The sequence below is a fragment of the Octopus bimaculoides genome, chromosome 5 (assembly GCF_001194135.2).
Source record: "Octopus bimaculoides isolate UCB-OBI-ISO-001 chromosome 5, ASM119413v2, whole genome shotgun sequence".
Taxonomy (NCBI): domain Eukaryota; kingdom Metazoa; phylum Mollusca; class Cephalopoda; order Octopoda; family Octopodidae; genus Octopus; species Octopus bimaculoides.
Window position 1 is genome coordinate 17,080,451 of NC_068985.1, and position 25,016 is coordinate 17,105,466.

The 25,016-nt window shown below is 36.6% G+C and overlaps 1 long non-coding RNA gene across 1 annotated transcript in view; it reads right to left on the reverse strand.

Annotated features, from left to right (window-relative positions):
• The window catches only part of LOC106868419 (uncharacterized), a 105,685-nt gene that overhangs the window by 39,467 nt on the left and 41,202 nt on the right, over window positions 1-25,016 (reverse strand). The window contains exons 2-3 of the long non-coding RNA XR_001409272.2: window positions 20,940-21,034; window positions 11,580-11,609 (exon numbers count right to left, since the gene is read on the reverse strand). This is a non-coding gene — a long non-coding RNA (uncharacterized LOC106868419). The remainder of the gene's footprint in view (window positions 1-11,579; window positions 11,610-20,939; window positions 21,035-25,016) is intronic.

Consider the following 25,016-nt stretch of genomic DNA (forward strand, 5'->3'; position numbering starts at 1 on the left):
GTGTGTGTATATATATATATATATATATATATACACATATATATATACACACACACACACACACACACACACATATATATATATATGTATATATATATATATATATATACATGTATATATCTATGTATATATACTACATATAATATTTGTAAACAAGCCCAATAGGCTTTGTAAGTTATGGAGAGAAAGCGACTATGGAAGTCTCTTAGTGCAATAATAACTATATAATAATATATCATAATAATAATAATAATAATAATATATATTCTCTGATTTAAAGTGACATATTATATAAGCAACTGACTGAAAAATGATGAGCTAGCCAGAATCAAACCCACATATCAATGCTTACACGTTTCCATGAGCATCCTATTAAACCAAAAGCTCACTCATACATTTCAGCCAAATTTTATGAAATATATACTTTGTCTAATACTACATATAATATTTGTAAACAAACCCAAAAGGCTTTGTAAATTATGGAGAGAAAGCCATGTAAGTGTTGATATGTGGGTTCAATTCTGGCTAGGGTTAGCTCTTCATTTTTCAGTCAATTGCTTATATAAAACATCGCTTTAAAACAGAGAATATATATTATTATTATGATATACTATTATATAGTTATTATTGTATCTATCTATCTATCTATCTACCTCTCTCTCTCTCTCTCTCTCTCTCTAAGTTCTCCAGTGGTCAACACAGCTGCATTCTCTGTTGAAGTACTGGCAATATCAAGAAAGTAAAGTCTTGGTCTTTGACATATTGGCAGAGAGAGGCATTACATTTTAAAAGGAAAGAGGGAAATAATGACGAAAAACAATGGATTTGCACATATTTCCTTTCTACCAAGTTCACTCACATGACACTTGTTAGGCCAGAGCTATAACAGAAGACACTTGCCCAAGGAGCTGTACAGGTGGGACTGAATTAAAAACCACATGGTTGCAAAGTGAGCTTCTTTAACCATGCTCCCACTTAACCATGACCACACAGCTGATCATTCTTTGAACTTTATTTAAGTTCTTCTTCACAGAATTCAAGCTGGTCACTAACAAACTATTCTGTCTTTTTAACTGGAATCAAGACATTTCCGGGGATTAGCAAAAATGTTTGTGTGTGTGTGTGTGTGTGTGTGTGTGTGTGTGTGTGTGTGTGTGTATGAATGTCAATAAGTTTTTGCACCTGTTTCTAGTCAGTTCGGTCCCAGACAAGTGGCAAAGTAACAAGAAACAACTCGAAAACATTTGTACATCAAAAGCTATCATCTTTGGCTGTTCTTTACATAAATTATGAGAGCCACATTCCACACAGTACCAAGGCATGAAAAAGAGAATACACGCACGCACACACACACACACACACATAGCAAACAGTAGTGGGTTTTAAATCCTACAAGGGAATTTCAATGTAGTCACGTAATCTGCTAGAAATAGAAGGCAAATTTACTTGAAAGCAAACTCTCATCCAAAAGAAAAAAGAAAGGCATATTTGGCAATGAGGTAATTGTAGATACACTGGCTTACAAAAAGAAAAGAAAAGGGATAAGATGGGGTGGTCACAACTGGAATGCTTTGATCATAAGTCTCTTGATCAGGACAGACTTGGCGCTTAATAGCATATTACTACTAATACCACAAAATGCTTAGAATATTTCATTAAAAGCAGCTGCTCTACTACTACCACTACTAATGATAATAATAATAATAATAATAATCCTTTCTACTATAGGCACAAGGCCTGAAACTTCATGGGTGAGACTAGTCGATTACATTGACCCCAGTGTTCCACTGGTACTTAATTTATCCACCCTGAAAGGCTGAAAGGCAAAGTCGACCGCAGCAGCATTTGAACTCAGAACATAGAAACGGGTGAAATACCGCTAAGCATTTTGTCCAGTGTGCTAACGTTTCTGCCAGCTCGCCGCCTTACTACTAATAATAATAATAATAGATATCAAATTTTGACACATGGCCAGCAGTTTGGGGGAGAGGTAAATTGATTACATCAACCTCAGTGCTCAACTGGTGCTTAATTTATCAACCCTGTAAGGATGAAAGGCAAAGTCAACCTTGGTGAAATTAGAAACCCAGAACGTGAAGAGACAAAATGCTGCTAAGCATTTTGCCTAACAAGCCAGTGATTCACTACTACTACTACTACTACTACTACTACTACTACTAACAATAACAAGAAATGTTTCACCTGATACAAATCCACCCCCACCACATTGTCTAACACCTGCATGGACTCACAAGGGATGTGTGAAAGATAAAATCAGAATCCACGGTAATTTTACTGCTTTATTGTAATAGAGTCTGGTTTAGAAGATACAATATAATATCAGAACAGTGTCTAGAAGTAATGCTGAAACACAGTTTAGTTAATATCTATTTACAAATATCCTAGTAAAGTGAAATGCATTTAAAGAATAGGAAAACTGAAATACAAACATATACATCTCTCTTTCTCTCTCACTCTTTTCGGAAATTTTTACTTCAAAATTGAAAAACCTCGCTATCAAGCGAAGGAAGACAACTCGCCTGGCCATAATTTTTTAAGAGGAATATTTCTTGTACTCCTTATGCAGAGGTGAACCAGCACCTGTTCCTACACCTTAGAACCATCATGACATCTGATGTGGCTTTTTAAACCAGACAATGCTTTGAAAAGACACCCACATTGATTGCATATCCAATTTGGACCACCAAGAGCTGCAGTTAAGTTCTGATCTTTGTGGATCAGAACATATGATGGTTAAGAAGTTCATTTCCTAATTGTGAAATTTCAGCTTGGGTTCAATCATACTACACCATACTTTAGATAAGTGTCTTCTACAGTAGCCTTAGGTAACCAGAAGCTTGTGAATAAAATTTACGGAAACCCATCAGGGAGACCATTTCTGATATTCAGTGGTTGGCTTAATCCATCGCTTGGGTAGACAACAACACTTTCTCCTCCTCCACCTGCTGTGTATTTAGCTGAGTCCATTCTATTGCAAGCATTTGCACTAGGTCTCCTCTATCTGAAAATATCTTCTCCCCTTATTTCCCACCAGTCTTCGGAGCCTTACAAAAGGTCATGGGTATTGCTCTCCTTCCTCTAATCAGTGATCGAAAGAATTCTTTTTAAATATTCATTTGTTTGTTAGTTTAACTCTTTAGCATTCACATTATTGTGTCAAATGTAGAGCTTATTTATTCAAATTGTTTTGAATTAATCATTCATTATCTCATAGGTTCATGATTTTGGTGATGTTATTGTTTATTTTTAGAATGACATTGTAGGGGATGTGTGATAGGCCAAAGCTACTCAGTTTCATCACAAAAAAGTGGTATATTTGGGCCAGATATGGCCAGTTTAAATGCTAAAGAATTAACCCATTTCATAATGAAAGGGTTAATGTCTGGGTTTTTTTTAATGCTAGTATGGGTTAGACAGAGAGTTATTTGAGGCAGGATTTTATGATTTGGTACTCCTCATATAGCCAATCCTTAACTGATTTTCAAGAAGAGATGTTTTTAGATCAGAGGAATTCCAAGGTACAGAGCTAACTGACAATTTAATGACAAGAAATATCAACAAACATTACTATTTGTGACCCAGCTATAAATGTTGACATTTTGTTGTTCATTACCAAATTGTAAACATTCATTCATTCTCTCTCTCTCTCTCTCTCTCTCTCTCTCTCTCTCACACACACACACACACTCACACTCACACACACACACACACACACACACACACTTTTGCTTACTTCGGTCTTTGAACAATTTCTGTTTGACAAATTCTCTTCCTACAACCCCAGTTGACCGAGGGCTATAATAAAAGACATTTGCCTAAGGTACAAAATGGGATTGAACCTTACATTATGTGGTTGAGAAGTAAAATTCTTTACTGCATCAGCATGCCTCTATCTACCTATCTATACATATACACACACACATATATTTGTAAATAGTAAGGGATTACTCCAAACATTTACTGGTTTGTTCTCAGTTAGGTATTTAAAATAGGGTGACATTATTTAGAAGAGTAAATAGTAATAAGGAACTTGGTTGCAATGAATTTGATTCTTCCATGAATGATCAAATTAAAACTAAATCTGAGAGAAATATAAAAGATTAACTTTTCAATTGTTCTAAACAGGAATAAGTGTAAGACAGAAAATATAATATCATCATCATCATCGTTCAACGTCCGCTTTCCATGCTAGCATGGGTTGGACAATTTGACTGAGGACTGGTGAACCAGATGGCTGCACCAGGCTCCAATCTGATCTGGCAGAGTTTCTACATCTGGATGCCCTTCCTAACGCCAACCACTCCGAGAGTGTAGTGGGTGCTTTTACGTGCCACCGGCACGAAGGCCAGTCAGGCGGTACTGGCAATGGCCATGCTCAAAATGGTGTATTTTACGTGCCACCTGCACAGGAGCTAGTCCAGCAGCACTGGCAACGATCTTGCTCAAATGTCGTTGCATGTGCCACCGGCACAAGTGCCAGGAAGGCGACGCTGGTAATGAGACAAATCAAAGGATATTAAAATAAAGACCCTGAAGAAACTACACCCATATTATAGTAGGGCTGCAATTGCAATGGGAACTAATCAGTGCAGTTGAAACATGTGTAGGTCTAAGTAAAGCTGTATATATATAAAAAGAATTAAAGGTAATGCTATGCCACTTCATAATAATCATTATTACTATTGCTGATATATATATATATATATGTATATATATGTATATATATATATATATATATATATATATATATATATATATATATATATATATATATATATATATATATGACAGGCTTCTTTCAGTTTCCATCTACCAAATCCATTCACAAGGCTTTGGTCAGCTAGAGGCTATAGCAGAAGACACTCAAAGTGTCATACAGTGGGACAGAACCCAGAACCATGTGGCTTGGAGGAAAACTTCTTACCACACAGCCATGATAAAATCTTTTGTATCTCTTTAAGCTTAACACCATATTTTATAGATAACTTTTCTTTTCTATTTTTTCTCTTGTCTGTAGACTTATTCAGCTTGGTATATTTCTAATAGCTAAGCTGGAACCTGGCTCTTCTCCCAGTTCTTTATACAGATGACTATTCAGTAATCTATTCTTAGTCTTGTATAAGTCTACACTTCAGTTATGAAACACAAACACACGCATACAAAAACACTACTACTACTACAATTATTACCATCACCACCACCATTTTATGTGCATTTTCTCCATGCTTGCATGGGTTGGCTGAGATTTGATGAGGTAGTATTTGGAGGTTGGATATTCTTTCTGTTACAAACCTATGCCTGTTTTTGGAGTAAAGTATTTTTATTCTAGTGATGGTCTTAACAAATCAAAACAGATAAGACAACTGAACTACACACACACACACACGCGCGCAACAGAGGCTTCTGTGCAATTTCTGTCATTGAATTTCACTCAAATATATATACAACAGGCTTCTTTCAATTTCCATCTATCAAATCCACTCACAAGGCTTTGATCAGCCCAGGGCTATAGTAGAAGACACTTTACCAAGGTGTCACACAGTGGGACTGAATCAAGACCCACATGTTCAGGAAGTAAGCTTCTTATCACACAGCCATGCCTAGTTATGCTGGGTTTTCCTAGAAACGTGTAAGATAAATTCATTTATCAACCCTTTAACCTTCAGATTACTCTGTCAAATTTAATGCTTATTTATTGCTATTGTTTGGAATTAATCATGCATTATGTCTTGGCTTTGAGAATTTGATGATATAACTGATCATTTTTAGAATGTCATTGTAGAGGTCATATGAGAGGCCAGATTTGGCTGGTTTGAACATAAAACATATTGAATATTTTTGCCAGACATAGCTGGCTTAAATGCTAAAGGGTTAAGCAAATCCAACTATATAGCTTTCATTCACACCCACTGAGAATGACTGTAACTTTTGCCAATCCATGAAACAACCAGAAACAAATAATTGCAAAATATATAAGTCCGCATTATAACTATATATCGAACCAAATTTGACGACTGGCACCCATGCTAAACTTTCCTTCATTGGACACTAAACTCTGCTTGCAAAGACCTGTTGGGGCAAGTGAAATTGAAATCGTAATTGGACCAAATTCGATGACTGGCACCCGTGCCAGCGGAGTGCTAATAGCACCGTCCGAGCGTGATCATTGCCAGAGCAGCTGTCTGGCTTCTGGCCAGTGGCACGTAAACAGCACCATTTGAGCATGATAGTTACCAGCGTTGCCTTACTGGCACTTGTGCCGGTGGCACGTGAAAAAACATTCAAGCGAGGTCATTGCCAGTGCTGCTGGACTGGCTCCTGTGCAGGTGGCATGTAAAAAAACACCATTTGAGCATGGCCACTGCCAGTACTGCCTGACTGGCCCTCGTGCCGGTGGCATGTAAAAGCACCTACTACACTCTCGGAGTGGTTGGTGTTAGGAAGGGCATCCAGCTGTAGAAACTCTGCCAGATCAGATTGGAGCCTGGTGCAGCCATCTGGTTCGCCAGTCCTCAGTCAAATTGTCCAACCCATGCTAGCATGGAAAGCGGATGTTAAACGATGATGATGATGATGATGATGATGATGATGATTGAAGTTTTAATATCAACTTGTCTGAAACTGACTGTATAAAGATTTCACATTTAAATTAAAATCTCATTATTACAAAAAATAATAATGCACGATATTATGAAAGGTCAATTTCCTATATTTCAAGACCCAATTAAACCCTTTCTAGATTACATTTCTAATGAGTAAACCATATATTTTTCAATCTTTCTCTGTAATTATGATTAGTGATGGGGGTAATAAAGTATCATATAACATTATACATTGATTTCAAATTTTGGCACAAGACAGAAATTTTGGAGGAAAGGGGTAAATCAATTATGCTGACCCCAGGGCTCAGCTGGTACTTATTTTATCAGCTCCAAAAGGATGACAGCCAAAATTGGCCTCGGTGAAATTTGAACTCAGAAGTTAAGACAAACAAAATGCCACTTAGCATTTTGCCCAGTGTACTAACAATTCTGCCAGCTCATTACTTTTATAACTATATATATTGGCTGCTACTGTTGTTGTTGTTGTTAATCCCTTATGCCTTGATCAAACACATCTATGATCAAAAGCATTCAAGCACAATCAGCCTGTCTTTTCCTATGAGCAGGGAATCCAATGCCTTCTAAGATGTACTTTTTTTAAAAAAAAGTAGGGTGCGATTTGATGGAGGTTTGACTGCTACGTTGTTGAGTGACCATGCAGTTGCTCCAAATACTGACTAAAATCTTATGTTATAAGAGATTTCAATTCAGATTTTAACATTTGGAGTACAGGTGCTCTAAAGACAGGTGACATAAAAAGGATCAAATACTAATATATAAAATAAAATTGGTTATTGTATTATAGACACAAGCATGATTAAATGGTTAGGAAGTTCACTTTGCAACCACATGGTTTCCAGTCCTACTGTGTTGCACTTTGGTCATATTTTTTTCTACCATAGACCCCAGGTTGGCAAATGCCTTGTGAGTGAATTTGGTAGATGGAAACTGTGTTGAAGTTCATCATGTGTGTGTTTGTGCATGTGTGTGCTTGGGCATGTGTGTGCTTGGGCATGTGTGTGCTTGGGCATGTGTGTGTGTACATGTGTGTTCTTCTTTGTGTTTGTCCTTCACCACTGCCTGACAACTAGTTTGTTTATATTCCCATAACTTAGCAGTCCAGCCAAAGAATCAACAGAAAAAGTGTCAGGCTTAAAAAAAAAATAAGTAATGGGATCAATTTGTTTGACCAAACTCCTCAAGATGGTGCCCCAGGATGGCCACAGTCTACTGACTGAGACTAATAAAAGATAGAAACTAAATACAAATTCTAGATTGTTCTAAAAAATTATTAAAATGTAGAGAATATATTTTTGTAATATACACTCCGAGTTTCTATTACCTAGGGACTAGATGTGACTCACAAAGTCACAAAACAGCTACAGAAAATGTACATATACAAGCATACTTTTACTTAAACATCAAACTATGTTCTGTGTGTGTGTGTGTGAGACCACTCTGTACTCTGTTCTTCTACAGCTCTTGACTGGTTCTCAAAAATCACAAGGTCTTGAGAGTTCTACTCAAGGTTGTGGACTTTCATGTGAGTGACATACAGTGATTATAAAAGTGGTTATTTTTGGCGCCTCATGAGTCATGATTTCCTCCCTCCCTCTCTCCCTCTCTCTCTGTCTGTCTGTCTCTCTCTCTCTCTCTCTCTCTCTGAGAAATGAAAACCTAAACCAATGAAACACACACACAAATAAAATCACATTAAATCATCCACTTGAAAGTAGTCACTCCTTTTTACAAATATTTGTGGATTTTAGACGAAACTAAACACTGTCTCTCATTCATCATTAACACAAAAGACCATCTACCCTATTCTTGAATGGGGCACAAATCTCTCATCCACATTCTCTAACTTATTTGTGGGTCAAGGATACATTCTGTATTCTAACTTTGCTCCTAAAAGTGGTCCCTCTACATATTTAGGGAGAATCTTCTCTCACTACTTACATTGTCACCTGGATCTTATTGACAATCACTTGATCATCATTTTAACATTCATGTTTCCGCCTTGCATGGAACAGATGGAATTCATTGAGGTAGGCTTCCTTCCTGATGCCAGCCCTCACTCGTTTCTAAGTAAGTTAATATTTTCCCATGGCTAGACATGTTTTCATGGAAGGTAAGAAACAAAGACAATATTGCTTTTATGATGAAAAAACTCATTTTTAGTTATCCCAAGATGTCAAGACAAGAAAACACAAAAGTACACACACATACATAAATACCTACACATATCTATCTATCTATCTATTTGTGTTTATCTCTAATTGTGGAGGGAACCTGTGATAGAGGTAGACCCAGGAAGATATGGGATGAGGTGGTGAAGCATGATCTTCAAATGTTGGGCCTCACAAAGGCAATGACAAGTGACCAAGACCTTTGGCGGTATGCTGTGCTTGAGAAGGCTTGTCAAGCCAAGTGAAACTGTTGTCATGGCTGATGACAGTTCCATGTGACTGACACCCATGCTGGTGGCACATAAAAGCACCCATGCTGGTGGCACATTAAAAGCATCCATTATATTCTCAAAGTGGTTGGCATTAGGAAGGGCATCCAGCTGTAGAAACCATGCCAAATCAGACTGGAATTTGGTGCAGCTCTCGAGCTGGCCAGTTCTAGTCTAACCATCTAACCCATGCCAGCCTGGAAAGCAGATGCTAAATAATGATGATGATATATACATATATATATATGACGTGCTTCCTTCAGTTTCCATTACCTAATCCACACACAAGGCTTTAATTGGCAAAGGGCAATTATAAAAGACAGTTGCCCAAGGTGTCCCACAATAAGACTGAACCTGGAACTACATGGTCCACTCCTTCATGTTGGCATGAGTTAGATGGGCTTTTTGGTGGAAACGTTTTATAGCTGGATGCCCTTCTTTATGCTAACCCTTTTAGTCACTCCTTACTACAATATGTTGGGATACGGTGTTCCTCTGAATAAATTAAGCACAAGACATAATCTACAGAATTCCCACCCAGTATTATAGCACAACCCACCCAGCATATATCCCGCATAATCACCACTTAATAAAATGATACACATAATCAACATCTGAAACCACAGCACAATCCACACACAAGCCATATAGCATATAATGCGGAGAGCTGGCAGAAACGTTAGCATGCTGGACGAAATGGTTAACAATATTTCGTCTCTCTTTACATTCTGAGTTTAAATTCTTCCGAGGTCAACCTTGCTTTTCATCTTTCAGGGTCGATAAATTAAGTACCAGTTGTGTACTGGGGTTGGTCTAATTGACTGCCCCTCCCATCCCCAAAAATTTCGGGCATTGTGCCTAGAGTAGAAAAGAATTAATTGTGTGCTTACAATTCTACCATCTTACTACAACAACAATAATAATAATATTAATAACAATAATAATAATAAAAATAACAACAATAATAATAATAATAATAATAATAATCATAATAATAATAATAATAATAATCTTTTCTACTATAAGCACAAGGCCTAAAATTTTGTGGGAGGGACCAATCGATTACATTGATCCAGTACATAAATGGTACTTATTTCATTGACCCCTGAAAGAATACCTCAGTGGAATTTGAACTCAGAATATAAAAAATGAAATGCTACTAACCATTTTGTTTGACATGCTAACAATTCTGCCTGCTCACCACCTTAATAATAATCGAAACAAATAGGGGCTGCAATAAGGGTGGAACACTTGCAGAAAACAGCACTGCTTGGAACTGCTCGAATACTCCGGAAGGTGCTTGAAAAATAAGAGGTGTTACCTTAGTTCACTGGTAGTGAACAGCTGACACTGTAGTACATCTCCAGCGTTAGAAGCTGTGCAAAGGCAATAATAATGTACATTGTTTCATCTTGGTATAAAAGATGGGCTACAGCAAATATTCTGCTTAATACCACAGATTTGCTTGTCAATTGTTGTAACCTTAATCAGTTGAGCATGTCCCTTAGTTGCTGATGATATGTGCATCTCTGATCATGAGCAGAAGTAGTGGGGGAGCATCATAGCCATGTGTTGAGAGGAATTCTTTGGGGCTTGAATAATTCACCTCTTGAAACATGGGTGTTTTGTTCATCATTCTTAAGCAACCCTTATTCAGGGACCTGAAGAAAATTCTAACTGGGCCCCACCTACAAGGTCATGCACTGTTTATTTTGATATGAGATCACTACGTCAAGCACATATCGTTGTGATGCATGTACCTGGTATACCCTTACCAGACAGGTAGTCATGATGGGTATACTGGGCTTGGTATATTTTACCCCCGTGTCACTTTGATGGCACGCACTGCTCTCTCACTCAATAAAGATAATAATAATAATAATAACAATAATAATTATAATAATAATAATAATAATAATAATAATAATAATAATGGTTTCAAATTTTGGCACAAAGCCCAAAGAGGCGAAAGGCAAAGTGGACTTTGGCGGAATCTGAACACAGAACATAAAGATGGATAAAATAACGCTAAGCATTTTGCCCAGCATGCAATAATAACCCTTTCTACTATAGGCACAAGGCCTGGAATTTGCGGGGACGGGGGATAGTCAATCACATCTTCCCCCGTATCTGATTAGCACTTAATTTATCGACCCCCAAAAGGATAAATGGAAAAGTCAACCTCAGTGGAATCTGAACCCAGAACGTAAAGATGGATGGAATGCCACTAAGCATTTTGCTCAGCGTTTAATAATGATGATGATGATAATAATAATAATAATAATAATAATAATAATAAACAGTGACAGCAGTAATGATGATGATGATGATGATGATGTTGATCAGAACAATTATAATTAAGCTATCAAATTTTCCTCTACAGATATTTCACAAGCAAAAAAAATTAACACAAATATTTAATGTACTCATTAAATCCAAATTTAACTTCTACTTGTTAAAGAAAAACTACTAGAAATATCAAGTGAATGATTACTTACCAGTTTTAATTAGAACAGCAATCAGGGTATCTAGAAGATTGATAAGAGAAGAAGCCTTCAGAAACAATCTTAAGTAATCAAAAGTCAGAATTTTTTTTTTCTTTTTGCTATTTCTTTATTTTTTTTAATATGAAGTAATTAATTGATGTAATTATAAGCCAAAAATCTCAAGTTACTAATTTGGTTTGGTCATTTTCCACCAGTTCAACTTCATCTAGACTTCTGCAAGATTTAATTACTAGTGACTAGTATAAATATATACACAATGACAGATTCTAAAATTACGACTGGTTTTCTTCAGTTCCATCAGCTCAAAGTGTTTAACAAGTGTCTAAATATGTCTATTTAAAATAGTCCATGCTATTATGAAGAAAACACATCAAATAAATGGCTGAAGAGAATAATCTATTCACACTCAGAAAAATCACAAGAATTATCTTTTAAATGGATGTGTACAAAAATCTAATAAAGAGAGGTTTTTGTGACATTGTGTACATCTTTTTATTTATTTATTTATTTTTTATTAATCAGACAATATTAATTTCCGGTGTCCTCTATATCACACTATATGTCATGTGTGTGTATGTGTGTGTGACAGAGAGAGTCAGAGAGAGAGAAAGTACACATGTGCACACACTGATTAGTGTGTGTACAAAGCCACATTCCAAGTATGAAAAAGAAACAATGATGCTCTTTCATTCATATTTTATGTCAATTTTTCCATGCTAGCATGGGTTAGATGGAAATATTATTGAGGCATTGTGTTACAGCCAGAGGTCTTTTTTAGCCTCCTCCTCATCATCATCACCATTTAACATCTGTTTTCCATGCTTGCATGGGTTGAACGGTCTGACAAGAGCTGACCAGCTGGAGAACTGAGGCAGACTCCATTTGTCTGTTTTGGTACGGTTTCTACAGCTGGATGCTCTTTCTAATGTCACCACTTTATAGAGTGTACTAGGTGCTTTTTAAGTGGTACCAACATAGGTGCTTTTTACGTGGTACCAGCACAGGTGTTCTTTACATGGCACCAGCAATGGTACTTTTTATAGTGCTTTTTATATAGCACCAGCATGGGTGTGTATTTCATGTGGCACCAGCACCCATGAAAAAATAAAAGATCTTTTATTCCACATGTTTATTCCACAGTGGATGATTTATTGACAGGGGAAATGACAAAATTTTCAGGGCAGCACATTTATTAACACAAATACACACATATTCATACGTGTGTGTGTGTGTGTGTGTGTGTGTGTGTGTGTGTGTGTGTGCATGTGCGCATGCATACGTGTGTGTGCAACTGGCTTCTTTCAGTTTTTGTCAAACAAATCCACTCGCACAACTTTGGTTAATCTGGGGCTGTGGTAGAAAATAGTTACCCAAGGTGTTATGCAGTGGGATTGATCTTGAAACTACATGGTTACAAAACAAACTTCTCAGCCACACAGCCATGTCAACCCATATAAAGAAAACGTTTTTCCACTTATGGAAAAATGCTTACACAATAATAATCTGCTTCCTTCTCAATATCTAACTAAACCCTCAAATTGCAAATTGTGCTTCATTTTTACGATTATGGTATAGCTCCTGCAAGACAGGTTGTGGGAAAGAGGAAACAAAACAACAGGTCATGGGTTATGGTCAGAAGAAATGTTTGCAACAGGTGGACCCCACTAAAGATATCCAAGGTCCAGATGGTTGTATCAAGCCATAATTAAGCCTACCCCCTTATCAACAGATACAGTCCACGTCCCAGCTTCTACATACTTTCAATCTACCCAATTATACTGACAAGGCTTGAACTGACCCAAAGCTATGACAGACAACACTCTGAAATTGCTGTGCAATAAGATTGAGCTGAAATCACATGATTGTGTGACAGAGTTCTTAATCCCATGGCCATGACTGCGCCTATTCTCTGAGAGCATAAAGGAGAAATTAAGAAAATGACATAGACAATAAGTCTGCAGAAGTTGATCTTTTGATCTACAACCACAGACAGCATGGACTTAGTTGATAGTTTCATTTGTCTGGAGTGAGATCACATAGACAAATAAAAAATGTGATAGTAAAAGTGGTATCTAAACATTTATATGCAATGGACTAACCTGAGTATTTCTCTCTTTGTGTGCCATACCTACATGCATTGGTAGTCATAAAGAGACTGAGCTAAGTTGTGTTGGATGGCAGGGACTTCTAGTCTATTCTGTCCCACACACAACTGAGCATAGTATTTCTGAAACCAACAAACTTGTGTATTCGAGAAGGAAAAGAAAGATAGAAAAAGACATAAAAGACAACAGCAATAAACAGAAACAAACCATCTGAGCTGTTCATCCCTTGCACAACTACTTGCTACAAATCATCTCTTAACTGTCATTAATTTCCACAACTCTCCTCCTGCTGAGAGCTTCAGCAGGCCATCAAGTTAGACACCAAAGTCCACTATTCACAAGTCCACTATTCACCAGTCCACCACTACACTTCAACAGCTAAATAATGGGCGAGAAAATCACAGACGTCTACTTAGAATCAAATACCATACACATATGGTCAATCGAAAATCTAATTGAAGCTTAAACAGTTCTGACAATTCCAACCTTTGTATTTTGCATCAAAGAGATAGCTGGCAGTTATTTTTATTTCTGGCATGCCACAGTGATTTTCTAATTACTTTTTCTAATCTATTAATTAGCTCTCTCTCTTTCTCTCTTCCTCTCTCATTTTTTTGCTTTCTATTGCTACATCTTTGACATACTTCTTTTATATTCTACTCAGATGGCTTTCTTCAAAGACACCCACCACTTATTGTTAGTGATTGTCCATATTAATTTTTACTTAACTAGTTAACTAACTTGGTAACTGAGAGCTTTCCAAGCTGGAAATGATACTCCTACACAATTCCAGCATTTATCCAAGACACCATTACAGTCATCCACTAGCACAAACAAGATGGATGATCCCAAAAATGAATCTGGACACCTGGTTAAATTTAGCTGCTCTACACTAATCAACACATAAACCGCCATGAGTATGAAGGCAAGAGGCATTACATTAATTCCATATCCAATTGGAGGTAAGCTCCTTTGCAAACATTGTTTACTGACAATATCAATCTAACAGGAAACAGTAAAGCAGACTCTAGAACTCACCGCCAAACTACAAAGAGAGTTAAGGGTACACAAAATGGAGCTTAATTCAGTAAAAGTAACAACCAAGTCACAACACAGTACTAGTATCATTTTGAACAGACTACAACTTTAAAAAGTGGACAATTTTAAAAATCTTAGAGCAACGATAGCAGCTCAATGAAGCAATATTCAACTTGGTTTCATCTGCCATGACAAAGCCAGATGTGATATGGAAAATCAGTTCTATCAGTTTTCCCATGAAATTTGAACAGTATCAGCCCCTAATGACATCTATACTTCAGTATTCAAGTGAAATTTGGACACAGCAGACGCAGAATGAAGAATCCAGGCAGTCAAGCATAAGAGATTCAGATGGCTGCTATATATCTTGTCAACAGAGTATAAGACAACCAGCTTTGTCAAGTAGTAAGTCTCCAAATATGCTGGCAGGCAGGAACCAATTCTTGCTACAATGAAGTGCCAAAAGCTTGCCAGATACAAACTTGTATCAGCCATGATTTCTTGTATAAAATAACTTTCTAGGGCACAACTGAAAGAGAGAAAAGAAGAGGCAGACAAAGAAAATCATGGTGTGACGACATCAAGGACTTCATTTTGTCTTTGATGTTATCACAGTCCATCTGTATGTGACGGATGACAATGCTAAGCAAAGCAAATGGTAGGAATTTGCAGGAGAAAGCTGAGGAAAACATGGGAAGAAGTGGTGAAAGCTGATCTTAAGAGACTAAACTTCACAAAAGAGATGACAAAGGACCAGTACAAGTAGTGAGACAGTGTGCTGGACAAGAACCACCTAACCCATACAAATGGAAAAATGGACAAAAATATTTTTGGTGTAAAAGGCAAAAGTAACTACAGCAGAAATTGAACTCAATAAAAAAAGGTTACTAAATACTACAAGACATCTTTTCTGACAATTGACTGTTCATAACGAGAATGATAACAAAAAAAAAAATGATGATGATGATGATATGTCCATGTTTGCATCTGTTCACATATATGAGAGAGAGAAAGACAAAAAAGAGAGAAAGACAAAAAAGAGAGAAAGAAAAGAGATAGAAACAAGAGATAGAAATAAGAAGAGGGAGGAAGAGATGATAAACAATTCCTTACATGAAATTATAATTACGTAACATCTTAAATAAATTTTAATTTATCAAGTCATCGAAATACAATTCTTCAATACACACTTTTAAGTAATTTAATACTCAGTATTTTTACATAATTTTCAACCAAGTGTATCATATACCATCAGAGCATCAAGTAAACTTCCTTATCAAGTTTAGATTTTCTACTTTCTCATGCACTAGGCCATGGTAAAAGAGTGCAGCTGACCTCCATATATCTTGATTTTAAAGCATGCTGAGATAAGTGAAAATATAAAATGTATCAAATGATATACTCTACTTCAACTGCATGTAAGGATTAATTCCAATAAACACAGGAATGTTTGTATGATTAAGAATCTTTTTCTGTAACTAAGCTGTCTCGAGTTCAATCCCATTGTCCAACAGAATGGTTCTCAACTGGGGTCCATATAAGATTTTGTTGTTAAAATTTATGCTTATACTGTTACAATACACATTGCTTAAACTGTTACAATACACAACATATTTTAATAAATTTTTATACAATTCGTAATAACATTTAATTATAAAAATACTAAAGGATTTTCTAAAACATGAAATGGTTATGAGGATGGTTATCTGAGCAAAATAGGTTTCAAAGAAGTCAATAGGCAAAAAACGGTTGAGAACCACTGGCCTAGCACTTTAGGCAAGTGTTTTCTACCATGGCTTCAAGCTAACCAATGCTTAATAAAAGGAATTTGATACACAGAAACTTTACAGAAACCCACTGCATGCGTAGCTAACTCTTACTGTTCCTTCATGATTCAATGCTAAAAAAAGAAATGGTATCACAAAGACAGAGTACAGAAAAATCTTTAACTCTTTCATAACAGTAGCTATGAACACCCATGACCTGTTTGAATGGACTCTAAGATTGTTGAGGTGGAGTGGGGAGAAAAGAAAAAGCTAAAACTCATATGTTGATGTAGTTGGAAACAGCAGCATCATCATCACTTAACATCACTTTCCATACTGGCATAGACTGGATGGTTTGATAGGGAACTGGTGAGCTGCAGGGCTGCATCAGTTTCCTATGTCATCTTTGGCTGGATGCCCTTCCTAATGCCAACCACTTTACAAAGTAAATTGGGTTATCCTTAAACCAAAGATCTGGTCTAAATGCTTGCAACAGAGTGTGCTCTACTAATAACATCCAGGTTGGCAGCAGCAGTGGCGTCATCATTTTAATGTCCACTTTCCCATGCTTGCATGGGTTGGATAGAATTTGTTGAGGCAGATTTTCTACAGCTGGATGCCCTTCCTATTGCTAGCTCCTACTTGTTTCCAGGCTGCCAAATCCATTCACAAGGTTTTAGTTGACCCGGGGCTAGAGTAGAAGACACTTGCTCAAGATGCCCAGCAATGGAAGTGAACCCACAAAACAATGTGGATGGGAAGCAAACTTCTGCTCTTTGTGTGTGTGTGTGTGTGTGTGTGTGTGTGTGTGTGTGTGTGTGTGTGCATGTGCATGTGTGCGTGCGTGCGTGCGTGTGCGAGTATATGAGTGTGGACTTGTGAGCATGTGTGTGTATGTGTGTCTGTGAAAGAGAGAGGGTTTGTGAGCATGGGTATGCATGCACACTTGTGCACACATCTTCTGTTCAAACATGGGTAAATGTTTATGTTCCATGCTTGTTACCACTTCAGTAAACCAATACTGGTGTTGACATTATGACCTGTTGCTCTGCACTTCTGAAGATCTCTGGATCAAAATAATCCCTTACTTGAAAAACTTCTAAAGGCCGGCTACAGGAAGATCATCCAGCCATAAAAATCTTACTTTGAATAACTCAAGTAAGTCTTCATCAAACTCATGCTAGCTTGGAAAAACAGATGCTAATAAATGAATGAATGAATCATACAACTAGCTATTAATTTCATTAGAGAGGATATAAGTTCAGTTGTGGTTGTGTAGTTGAGATGTTGTAAGTGAAGGTGTGTGGTCGACAAGTTTGCTTCCCAACCACATGATCTAAGATACTGACCCCAGGACTTTACTGGTACATTAGTCACCAACACTGTCTTTCCCCACTTTTCTAATCACCATATTTGATGGTATATGACACTTTTTTTTCAACAAAATACTTTTTAAAAAATCACACTAGATCCTATAAGTAAAAGTTGTGCCACCCATAAGCTAATTTTGTCTCTGGGACACTTTCTCCTGAAGATGTGCTGCTAAAATTGGGGACATCTAATATGCCTGTGTGTCTTTTATACCATCAAAATACAGTAGTTTTTAAATGCTAACTGCATTAAACATTTAACACTAACTTTACTGAAAAAAAAAGCTGAACACAAGACCAAATGCCTTTCTAGGTTTGAGTTCAATTCTCATCTCAATTGATTCATTTCTTTATTTTGAATTTCATTTCTCTAAAGTGAATGAAATCTTACTAATCATATTATGTTTCTTTATTAATACATTTTTTTTTTTTCGACCTTAAAGCTCATAAGCTAAGTTACCTGATTTCTATGACATATAACTGTCCAAGAATTCTGCTGAATGGGATACTGGTCCATTGCAGGGTTGAAGGCTAGCAACTGTTGAGGGGGCAGACAAGTTGATTACGTTGATCCTAGTACTTGATCGGTACTTTATTTTATCAACCACAAAGGGATCAAAGACAAAGTTGATCTTGGCAGAATTTGAACTTAGAAAGTAAAAAAGCCGGAAGAAACACTGCTAAGCATTTCATCTGATATGCTAACAATTCTGCCAGCCTGCCACCATTGTGGTATAGCTTGTATAAATGTTATAGATAATTATTAATTATAAACAAAGGAATTAAGGAAGTGGAGCATGTGGTAAACCGAAGTAAATATATATCTAGATTTACACAACAGATTGTTTCTTTCTAATTAATATATGAACTAGTATTTAAATATCTGTCATCCCAATCTGTTACTTTAAAATATATCATATGTTATAATTTACCATTTCTGTTGGTGCATGTGATCTTTCACTGATAATTGTTGCAGATATAGTTTCATTAATTTTATATTGTAAAAGCTTTCTGGGCTTTTCCCACTTTTTTTTCTCGGTATTGTGCAAACTGTATTTCTATAATTAAGGAATAGTTTTAATTCATTGTAGTGTCCTAAATTAAATGACCTTATCTACTACATTGACAACTCTTTTTACTCTATTTCTGGTGTTGGACTTTGAGCTGTGTCCATGCTGGGGGCTCTATCAAAAATTGTTTTTAGCAAATCATATTGTTCACAACCACTCAATAATAATTCAGCTTGGTACTTATTTTATTAATTTCTGTTTATTAAATGGTCGATCTTCTCTTTTGGGGCTTATAAGGACATAACTGAACATCCTGATATAAGCCAGTATACACACACACAAACAAACATCTATATATAGAGAGTATATATATATATATATATATATATATATATATATATATATACAGGGGTTGGACAAAAAATAATGCTTGTTTATTTTTATGTTTTTTTATTTTTTATTAATGCTGCTTAATATGTTTTACTAAAATTGTTGTTTCTTTTCAAATATCATCAGAAAAAGGTAATTAAAATTCATTAAAATGACAGACCTATCTGATTTTCAAAGAGGTCAAATTGTTGGTGCTCATAGGGCAAGTGCTAGTGTAATGAAAACAGCTGAAATGTTTGGTGTATCAAGAAGTACTGTCTCGAAAGTAATGATAGCTTTTGAGAAAGAGGGAAAAACCTCCTCGTTGAAACAAAATTCCAGAATAAAACCAAAACTTTCAGATAGGGACTGTTGGACTCTTACGTGAATTGTTAGAAAGGATCACAAAAGTACAGCTCCCAAAATTACTGCAGAGCTTAATGACCACCTCGAGAACCCAGTTTCCACAAAAACTGTTAGCCAGGAGCTGTACAAAGCCAGATTTCACCGGAGGGCTGCAATCAGAAAACCACTATTTTCAAAAACAAATGTTACAAAGCATTTAGAGTTGAGTAAAAACCTACAGAATTGTTCCCTAGAGCAATGGAAGAATGTTTTCTTGGACGAGTCATCCTTTACCTTATTTCTGACCACCAGCCAAGTATACGTGTGGAGACAGCCAAAAGAAGCATTTGACCCAGACTGCCCTCTTCCAACTGTTAAACATGGAGGAGGATCTGTGATGATCTGGGGGCTATATCTTGGAAATCTGCCAGCCCAATGGTTTCCCTTCAAAGCAGAATTAATAGTCAAGACTATTTAAGCATTTTATCTGATCAAATTCATCCTATGGTTGCTGAACTGTTTCCGGAGGGAAACGCAATCTTTCAGGATGATAATGCACCAATTCAAACAGCTAAAGTTGTTACTGAATGGCATGAGGAACATTCTAGTGAAGTTGAACATCTTATCTGGCCACCACAGTCCCCAGATCTCAATATTATTGTACATTTATGGTGCATTTTAGAAAAACAAGTGAGGAGTCGATATGCTTCACCATCATCACTAAAGAATTGGAGACTGTTTTAGCTGAAGAATGGACAAAAATTCCTTTGGAAACAAATCAAACTCTGTACGAGTCCATATCTCGTAGAATTCAAGCTGTAATTACTGCCAAAGGTGGTCCTACCCCATATTAAAATAAATTTACATTATTTACATTTGACGGATATTTGTCCTCATCTTGTTTGTTGTTAACACAATGTTTCGGCTTATATATTCTCCAGCCTTCATCGGGTTTGAAATTTCCCCAAGATACCTGATGACGGCTGGAGGGTGTATCAACCAAACCATTGTGTTAACAACAAACAAAATGAGGACAAATATCCGTCAAATGTAAATAATGTACATAATTCCTCAGAACTGTAAAATAAATTTGTTTGAAATTTTAAGGTGTTTCCATTATTTTGTCCAACCTCTATATATATAAACACACACATACAAATTTATTCAAAGCTGAGTCTTGTCTTTGAATAAATGCTATTCCAATCTTATTAACAGTACTGAGTTCTTTTTCACATCATTGCAATTACACCAGTTATGAATCCATAACCTCTTTTTCTTTGTTTCTCTTCACTTATTTCAAGTTACCTTTTCAATGGCCCATATATTAACTATGTTAGCATAAACTTACCTGTTGTTTTTCATATGGATTTTGTCTCTGAAATACATTAAACCTGCCAAGCATCATTGAAACTGTCATAAGGTGAAGCTTGAGAGCTGGTGCTACTGAAAAAAAAAACAGAAAAAGAATTCTACTTAATATTTCTGATTGAACAGAATATTAACTTTGTTAGTTTATATTCAATGGTTTAAAGAAACAAAAGGTGTGACTAAAACTTTGGATATCTGTGCATTGATTTTCAGTACATTTATTTCAAATATTTGAATAAAATTTTTGGTGAGTAGAGATTAATATTAAGTTTTTGTATATTTTATCTTTTCCTTGTTTCCATCATTGAACTGTAATGCTAACCACAACATCCACTTCACCTCATTGTGGCTGCCCTTAACACTTCTCCAGATCCACATTAAGAAACTTCATTAGGCCACATTCACCATACTATCCAATGCACTCTGCCTTTGCCCTGCTCTATTACCAGCCTGCACTCTCACTCTTCTGGGCCACTTCTACTGCCACCTAACACCTACTTAGGCCTTTATTTCACAACCTACCCTTACCTCTGTTCAACTTGGCTATTGACTATTGCTCCTCTACCGATTACACCCCCAAATATTCTTTGTCATACTCTACCCCAATTCCACTCTTACACATTCTGGTCCTTCTAATCTCTCTCTCTCTCTCTCTCACACACACACACACACACACACATTCTTTCTCTCTTATCCCTTCCTAAGTCATCTGAGCAAATGTACACATCTAAGATTATTGTGTACACTCCTATCCAACCCCTTTCAACTGCCCATTTCTACCTTTCCTGCTGTCATTGCTCTATCTCCTATCCCCCCCCCCACACACACACACACTTCCTCCATTGACACATTTTAGCTTACTGAGCTGGGTTGTGGAGTTGAAACAAAAAAACTCTGACTCCTGTACTATTGGCACCTCTGACTCCGATTCCGACTCCTCTTTGTGTAATTAAGTGATTGTGGTCTACATATCTCATAAAGCATATGGATATGCTTGTACTTTGAGTAGGCCTATATGTTAGAACTGGTTTATATTAAAGAATAAAAACATTGTGAGTTGGAATTAGAGTCAGTATAGTTTTACAGACTCCGACTCCTGCTACCCCTTAATTGTTTCTGACTTTAACTCCGACTCCATTACTCCAACTCCACAGCCCTGTTACTGAGTCCTTTAGCATTGGTGCCATGAGAAAATGTACCCAGTATATTAAGTGATTGGCAACAGGAAGGGCAGTTGATCATAGAACCCAAATCATCTAACATGCATGAATCTCAGGCTTTAGGAGGAGTTGCTCCTAATAAGAAATGACTCAGGCTGAGACAACCTGTGTAACCCCTGCCAACTTGAAAATCAGGCATGGAATGATAATGGACAAATGAAAGTATGAATTAATGAACGAACGAAATGTGGTGCAACAGATGTAGGAAATCTATGATGATGGGGTTATAAAGCCGCAGATCGAACCCATGATCAACAACATTTTAGCTATGACCTTCCAATCACTTTCCAAATTTTCCAGTGTATCATTTCTAGGATGATAGTGTCATTGAAGGATATTTGGCTGCCATTTCTAGGAATGTAAACAACCATGTAGGGGCTCCCTCAATTGGTTTGAATGGATACTATGACCATACATCTGGTATAGAGATACGGTAATGAGGAATCAGTTGTATTATACTAATAGATGGAAGAATCATTAATTCACTGGACAAATTCTTAGCAGCGTTTCTTCTAGCTTTATGTTCTGAGTTAAAATTCCACCAAGGTTGACTTTACTGGTATCAATGTAATCAACTAACCCCTATCCCTCCAAATTTGGGGCTTTGGGTCTATAGTAGAAAGAATTATTCAAACCTTGAAAGCTCTACGGCAGAATGATACAGATATGCAGTAGTACCTTAGCTTTCGAACACCTCTGATTATGAATAAATCGTGCTTTATCTCCCGTCTTTCTCATATTCATCTGATACAGTAGTATAAAGCATGATTTATTTGTAATTAGAGGGGTTCGAAAACCAAGGTATACTGTAAAAAGAAAATAATAAATGAGCCCTTTTAAAGCCAAGCCAGGCTCATGGGTCCGGTTTCAGTGGTGTGTGTGTTTCCCAGCTGGACGGGATACCAGTCCATCGCAGTGTTACTCATTTTTGCCAGCTGAGTGGACTGGAGCAACGTGAAACGAACTGTTTTGCTCAAGAACACAACGCGTCGCCCGGTCCAGGAATCGAAACCACAATCTTATGATCATGATGCTGACACCCTAACCACTAAGCCACGCGCCTCCACAAGGTACTACTGTACTACAAAAGAAATAATAATAAAAACAATTATGGTAATTTTATTTATGAGTTATTACTCTAACATAATCTCAAATATTTATCTCCTTTTCTATTTTGCCCCTTAACCTCCTCTTCATATGCTTCCCTCTTTTTTTTTTTTTAATATAATGTTCCAACAAATATGTGAAAATGTCATGTTTACCCTACCATAGTAATAAATCATGGATTTTTTTTTTCCACTTTTTCTTAGTATTTCAGTAGACATGAGATGTTACAGTGTACCATAGGTTAAAGAGACAAACATAACATTTTCCTGTTCCAGTTGTAAGACAAGAAAAGAAACTTTAGCAAAATGTGCAAAAGAATGTGTTTTTTATCTTACCAGACTTTATTATCACAACTGAAGAACTATAGTTTATATATATATAAACATCATCATCCTTGGTGTGTGTGTGTGAGAGGGGGGAAGATAGAGAATACCTGGAAATGTTTACAACAATTTGTACAAGAAAATTGTCCAAGCAAAAGTTATATTTTTAGAGGTATTTTTAAAACCATATGCAAAATTAGCAGAGCATAAAAATGTTGTAAAATTGTGAACATGATTGTAAAATTTGTGTAAAAATAAACTTCCTCTAAAGATATTTCAGATTATAACTAAAGCAAACATGTTTAAATATAAATTTGAAACAAAGAACTAAAATAGCAGAAGAGAATTCTCTCAAACCATATCATAATCACACTGGCTGTCAACCCATTGAAGGGAGAAGATTTCATATTTGATAAACAAATTAAACCACTCCAGAGAGCATTAGGAGAAAAAATACAGCTGTTACTTGAACATCTGTCATGATTTATTTAGGTGTTTCATTCAATAATTAACTTTGCATTAATTAATTCTTAGTGCACTACAAGTTTTATCTCTTGATACGCTAAAGAAACAGGACTGAAATGGCTAGTTTCTTACTGATTTTAGAGGTTCGTCAGTTAATGAATACTCACTTCTGGTGAGATTACTAATTAATGATAATTTTTATGTAGGGGTTTCCTGAGATATAAAAATACATTTCAAGAGTTCCCAAAGAGTAAAACAGTTGGGAAACGTAAATACTATAGATGATGGTTTTGTTAAGCCCCAGATCAGGTTGATTCCAGAAGACCTATGATCACAAGTTTTCCAGCCATGACCAAATCATCTATCTTTTAGGATAACATTATTAAATACATCCCTCTTTATTCAAGACAACAGGGTATTATCTGAGAGAAATTTGGCAGCAAAACGTATCCCTCTTAGTTTAAAACAACAGTGTGTAATTTGAGAAATTTGGCAGTTATTTCTAGCTTGTCAAGCAACCATGAAGTAGCTTCATCATCATCATCATCAACATCATTTAACGTCCGTTGTCCATGCTGGCATGGGTTGGACGGTTTCACGGGGATGGTATGCTGGAAGGCTGCACTAGATTCCAATATGATTTGGCATGGTTTTCTATGGCTGGATGCCCTTCCTAATGCCAACCACTCTGATAGTGTAATGGGTACTATTATGTGCCACTAGCACGGGTGCCATTTGTTTGACACTGGGGTGTGTTTACATGCCACCTGCATGGGTGTCAATTTGCATAACACCGGTATCTGCCATAACTGCAATTTCGCTTGGCTTGATAGGTCTTCTTCTCAAACACAACATAATGCCAAAGGTCTTGGTCATTGCCTCTGTGAGAGGCCCAACACTCGAAAGGAACTCAGCCACTTTGCCTCCGTGAGGCCCATCCAA